The sequence below is a fragment of the Doryrhamphus excisus genome, linkage group LG13 (assembly GCF_037039965.1).
Source record: "Doryrhamphus excisus strain RoL-2023G ecotype Guam linkage group LG13, RoL_Dexc_Guam_v1.1, whole genome shotgun sequence".
Taxonomy (NCBI): Eukaryota; Metazoa; Chordata; class Actinopteri; order Syngnathiformes; family Syngnathidae; genus Doryrhamphus; species Doryrhamphus excisus.
The window spans coordinates 7,236,513-7,242,500 of NC_136369.1; the positions used below are offsets into that span (position 1 = coordinate 7,236,513).

Genomic DNA, 5,988 nt, shown 5'->3' on the forward strand with positions numbered 1-5,988 from the left:
AGTGTGAAACTGATTGAGACATAAAAGACTTTAAGTGTGCAATAATGCAAGGGTACAATAGAAAAGGATCAAAAGGGTCACATTGATCGAGTCTCCCAGGAAACCGTTGGACAGGGAGGAGGAAATGGAACAGCCATCTTTTTTTTTTCCTCCTACTTAATAGTTTCCAGACATCCACAAGCTAATACTCGAAGAGTGTGACATACTTTGAGTTATCACCCCTTTTATTGCATCAAAATTGATCACGACCCCGACCATGCATCTATATACATTCATCTCTGATTGAAGTGGTTGTCCGAGCAACATAATGGACAAATTAGGAGAAACCCTCTGTTCTGGCAACACTCAATATTTCTCCATTAGTGTGGAAGCCTCTGGGATTAGACCTTTGCCACACATTAAAGATGTCAATACTGCTAATATTGTTTTTGGAGATCCTCCACCTTTAAAGAGCTACAGCTTGTGCAACCAAATCGGTTTGATAGGATCTATTGAGCAGCTTTGAGACTGGCAGAGGCAGCAGAAGACCAATAAGACTTATCCTCTGTTTGACAGTCAGGACTCCTCCAAGTAATTCCCTCTCAGACTGTTTGGGCTTAGATAATATTGATTCATTAAGTATGGTAATACACTTGTCAGATGGGAGTGACAAATTTGGTATACGCTAGTATGACATGGACTTTCACATAGGGTTGTATTTTCGTTGTCGTATTCAGTTGAAACTCTGGGGTGGAGACTTGGTGCAACAGCTTAAGAAGAATAAAGAATGTTTTTTCAAACTTTCTTAGCATTTTCTAGTTTTGTTTAAAGGAAAAATGAATTGAGTTTTAGTGGGTACAGTGGAGGTGGCACTGCGGTCAAGTGGTTAGCGCGCAGACCTCACAGCTAGGAGACCAGGGTTCAATTCCACCCGTCTCCCTCGGCCATCTATGTGTGGAGTTTGCATGTTTTACCCAGATACCCAAAGCTAGTTCATGCTTTTGTGACCTCCAGGCCGGATTATTATAACTCTTGGTTAATAGATTGCCCTCAGAAATCTGTTTTAAAACGAGATCATATATTATTTCACCCATACTAAAACACAACAGTGTATGTTGCTGGTATGGTGTTGCTCGTTAATATGTTGTGTTGTCGTGCTGCAGCATGAAAACACATGCTGGTTTTGACACCAGCATACGTTGTGTTTTTGTGCTGGTATGCTGGTCTCAAAACCAGCATGTGTTTTCATGCTGCAGCAAAACAGCACAACAACATATTAACATGTCAATAACATGTTTGACATCCCTAATATTAAAAAATGTGTACAAATGTACATATGAAGTAGTTTACTATTTCAATGATGCCAGTCATGAATAACCATCTTTAATAGTGGGGCACATCCAAAAACAATATTAACAGTAATCACACTTGATCTAACATCTATCCTTCTACTCTATTTATTCTATCCGAACCAGACCGGTTGATACCGACGCCACCCCACAGAGCCTGGGTCCTGTTCAAGGTTTTTTCTCCAAAGGGAGTTTTTTCCTTGCCTTCGTCGCCAAGTGCGTGCTCATTTGGGGTTCAGTTGGCTTCTCTTTTCATCTATGAGGAGCATCATCACAGACCAACCTCATGTGTAAAGTGAAATTGAATTGTTATTGTTGCTGAAAAAACGCTATCATACCATTTGGTATTGCAGAATCTAATGAGATGCAATGTAATAATGGTGTATTGACAGGTATTTCACAGTATTTATTTATGACTGTTACTTGCAGTAGTGTAAAGCTGCATTTTAGTATACTGACAATTTTTCTCATGCAGTGGAACCTTTTTTTTTATGAAGCAGTTGGCGACTAAAATTTGGGCCAAAATTTAACCTTTGTTCCCGCACACTGTCGTGGTTATTGTACAATAATGAGTGTAACAATTGCATTTTACCTTTAGTCATGTTGAATCAATTGGCTGAACTCCTCCCAGCATTGATTGTTTAATCAGCCATCTTGGTTCACACATCAACACCACATCTCGCGATACTGAGTTTACACGATACTACAGTAACGTCAAATGAGGATGTTAAACAAACCAGACTTGAATGCCCACATAAAGACTCGCTCGTGACTTAGTCTTGTCTTGTCATTTGTAATACATGCAACTGCAAAATAACCCACCATAGGGGTCAAGGAAAAATGTCAGTTATCAGTGAAGGTAAAAGTGACTTAAATGTTAATTTGTCCATTTCATTCATCATTTATATATATACGTATATATTTCAAAATGTTTTATGCATGTATAATTTAGGTCAACACAGTGGTGAGTGGTAAGCCACACAGCCAGCAGACAAAGGTTCGATTCCCTGCACGGCCATCTCTGTGTGGAGTTTGCATGTTCTCCCCGTGCATGCGTGGGTTTTCTCCGGGTACTCCGGTTTCCTCCCACATTCCAAAAACATGCTAGGTTAATTGGTGACTCCAAATTGTCCATAGGTATGAATGTGAGTGTGAATGGTTGGGAATGGTATACCCCCCCCTTCCTGAAATGAATGAATGAATGAAACTATAATTGTTAACATTTGTGAATGTCTGGAACGGACTAATTGGATTTACATGATACACAAATATGTATAATCCTGTCATCTTTTTTAAATAAAAATTGTGATTAATCTGATTAAAGGTTTGGAGGAAATACTGTGGTTATGTAATTTTTTTATTGAACTGTTTGATACATATTTTCATATGCGCACATGTAAACTGTTCTAATGTAAAATAGATTTTTTTTTAATGAGTTTTTATGCCTGGTAAAGGTAAAATGAAAAAAAAAGTATTGACACTAGAAATAGTGAGATTATGAGTACAAATATGTCACCTTTATGTAGTTTTAGATTTGCTAAAATACTATTGAAAATATTTGAATGCATTAAAATAGTAAAAAAAATAACACTTGATACTATTGCAGTCATTCAAAAATAATACCATACAAAGGTGAATTAATTGTTAGACTGTGTGTTTTTCCACATACAACAATGCTCATTCTCCACAGATGAGGTTGAACGTGCAGCTTTGGGGCCCCCTGTTGGCTTGGGGGCCCTTAGCAGTCATGAAACTGTACAATTTACAAGCAATGCACATGAAAGAAAAGCAATGAAAGCATTTCTCCACTAGAGAGCGCCATTGCATTTCTGAAAGACTTGCAGAAATCCACAATTCATTTATGCTGAGGTCATTCTATACAACTAAAATTAAATCAATAATCATACTTTTTATCAGATTTAGCAGAAACATTGTTAAACATGAAATTGTAAAATAGAGTCTTAATGTGTACTAACATTTTCCAACCCTATTATATATATAAATATATTCTGAAAGTCACATCAAATGCATTAAAATGCGTAAAAAAATATATGTATATGCAATTTGGTTGTTAAGGATGCCAAAATGACATTTTATGTATGTAAATTGTCCTAAAATGCTGGTTTGCCAGTATGTGCAGATCGGTTCATATCCCTCAAGAGCTGACTTTTGTATCATTTTTAGTGGCAAATGAAAACAAATACTCCTGGTGAGTGTGAGCGAACGTCCTCTGGTTGCGGCATTGCTGAGGTCATATCCACTGGGATGGCCCGGCGGTATGTGGACAGGATGAGGAATAGAGCCCTACTTTTTTGAGTTAGATAAATACCGCCATTCTCCTTACAAGAGCATTCACAGGGGACAACACAAAGACCAAAATCAGCAATACATAAGCATCAATAATTAAGCAGCCACACACACACAGTGAAAGTGGTGGGGTGGAGATGGTGACAAGGGAAGGGCGGGATGCTGCTCGGTTGGCTCTGAAATGATCCTAAATGCTGCTTGGATGTTTTTTTTTATAAATGGTTCAAATACAATATGAGTTATTTTGCTGTTTTTTTTTAGAAAAAAACTTTTTGTAAGACCGTGAACGCATCCTGACTGAGTTCTGACTGGTGATTGGATGAGAGCAAGGAATGGTGGGGGAAACGGTGTTAGTGAAAAGTACTCATTTATTTCAAACTAGACTAACATGTGTAACAGTAACAGCATTAAATCAAACCACTTTATATAGCGAGCTTAAAGAAAGTTGAGTCAATTTAATGTGCTGCACACTTCTTACGGCGTCAAGCTAGGAAAGTTTGACCAATGTACTATCACGACTCCATCAACTGGCAACCGTTACACATTTCATGCAACAGGTAAGATTCAAACGTTGGAATGTTCATGTTATGTTATGTCTTTTTTGTTTTGCGACCCCAGGCTACTTTTCTTCAGTGTGCTAAGATGCAAAATGGCTGTTTTGATAGTAAAAGTTGCCGACTCAGGATCAAAGAATACATGGTTGATGCATTTCAGCGTTGGTATTTGTTGCCATTTTGACCATTCAGAAACCCCCCAAAACTGTTTATGATTCACAACTCTGCATCACGTTGTGCTTCTTTTTCTTAACATGCTTATTTAATCTCAGCTTTGTGTTATCATGACATAGCCTATTATTAGTATGAATCTTGATATTACATATTTTTGCTGTTTTATATTTTTTATAAAAAATTGCATAATGTCCCACATAGAAAATGGATGGATGGATTATTTAAAGTTAATTTTTTCCCAATCTAATTTTCCAAAATGCAAATTTTATTTGTTTAGTTTCTTTTTTAATATATATTCAGATTTTTTCATATAATATTTAAACGGCATGCTTTTTCTCTTAATTTTTCCTCTTAATATTATACTTTATTGTCATTATTTATATTTTGTGTTTATTCTATAAAGAATTGTTTATGCATTTTTGTGTTTAATTGTATTAAAAAAGTTTTTTTAAACAACCATGGCCTGTAAATGGCCCCAGGCCACACTAATCTAGATAAATGGATGCATGAATGCTTGTAGCTGTTTTGGGTAGGAGAAAAAGCCTTCAATGGGTGTTGTGTTTCTGCAGAAGGTCTAGAATTTCTCGTGTTGTCACTCTGCCCTTGTGGACTTTCTATCCCAAAGCTTTATCTATCCTCTCTATCCCAGTCATCCACCATCAAAATACCACAAATACCAACCAAGGGAGGAACAGAGTTGAAGATGAGAGGTCACCTTTTGAAATGTATAAACATGCCACAAGGGGGAGAGTTGGAGCTGACCACAAAAAAATGAAGAGAACTGAAGAGAAAAATAGTTTAACAGAAAAATGATGGTCAGGCAATGATGTCATCTGGGGACGGGGGATGTGGAAACAAAATATGTTTTGCATATAGCAAATGTGAGGAAATAACCTGTGTTTCCTCTGCGGCCTGTATGTATGTATGTTGCTCAGTTGTGTATTTCCATTCATGGGGCTTGGAGAGCACAGTGACCTTAGGGAGACCCTGTAATTATCCTCTGTGTCTGTGACAGGCCTGGATAATCAGTCTCACTGGGAATACTGGCACAGATCTGTGGTCGAGTGTGTCTGCAAGAGCTAATCCTCAATGAAGCACACTCAATGGCGGCACGAGTGCTCTCAACACAGCTTTTGGTCAAAGTGTATAGTTGGAAGTAGCTTCATAGCACTTCTTAATTTCTTAGTTGAAAATACATTTGCAACAGATTATAACACAAAATGTTGCATGATTATGGAAAAAATCAATACTTCAGTACTGCAGAATACAGTATACCTCAGTATACTTCAATATACCTCTTTTTGTTTGTACCCTGTTTGCAACCGTGCCAATTAGGGACTACATCAGAGGGGAACAGGAGTTGATACCTGATATTGGTACCCATTTTTAATTGTCATTTTTGATTGTTTACTAAATCTACGGTTTAAAAATCCCGACACTTTAATAGCAGCTAAGTAGCCAGTAAACTACATGTTACATTACAGTGCAGTGGGTGTTTTGTGGGTACAAAGTACAAAAGTAAAGGTTAACATGCACACTTATTCTTTGAAGTACACCAACACAGGATGTGTGCTCACACAAACACAATGGATCAACACCTCATGAATTTTTCAAAGAGGCTTCAG

At 37.4% G+C, this 5,988-nt stretch overlaps 1 long non-coding RNA gene across 1 annotated transcript in view; it reads left to right on the top strand.

Moving 5' to 3' along the window:
• The first annotated feature begins 4,014 nt into the window (after positions 1-4,014).
• LOC131139352 (uncharacterized) overlaps positions 4,015-5,988 on the top strand; it is a 93,849-nt gene continuing 91,875 nt past the window's right edge. Inside the window, exon 1 of the long non-coding RNA XR_013629663.1 lies at positions 4,015-4,192. This is a non-coding gene — a long non-coding RNA (uncharacterized LOC131139352). The remainder of the gene's footprint in view (positions 4,193-5,988) is intronic.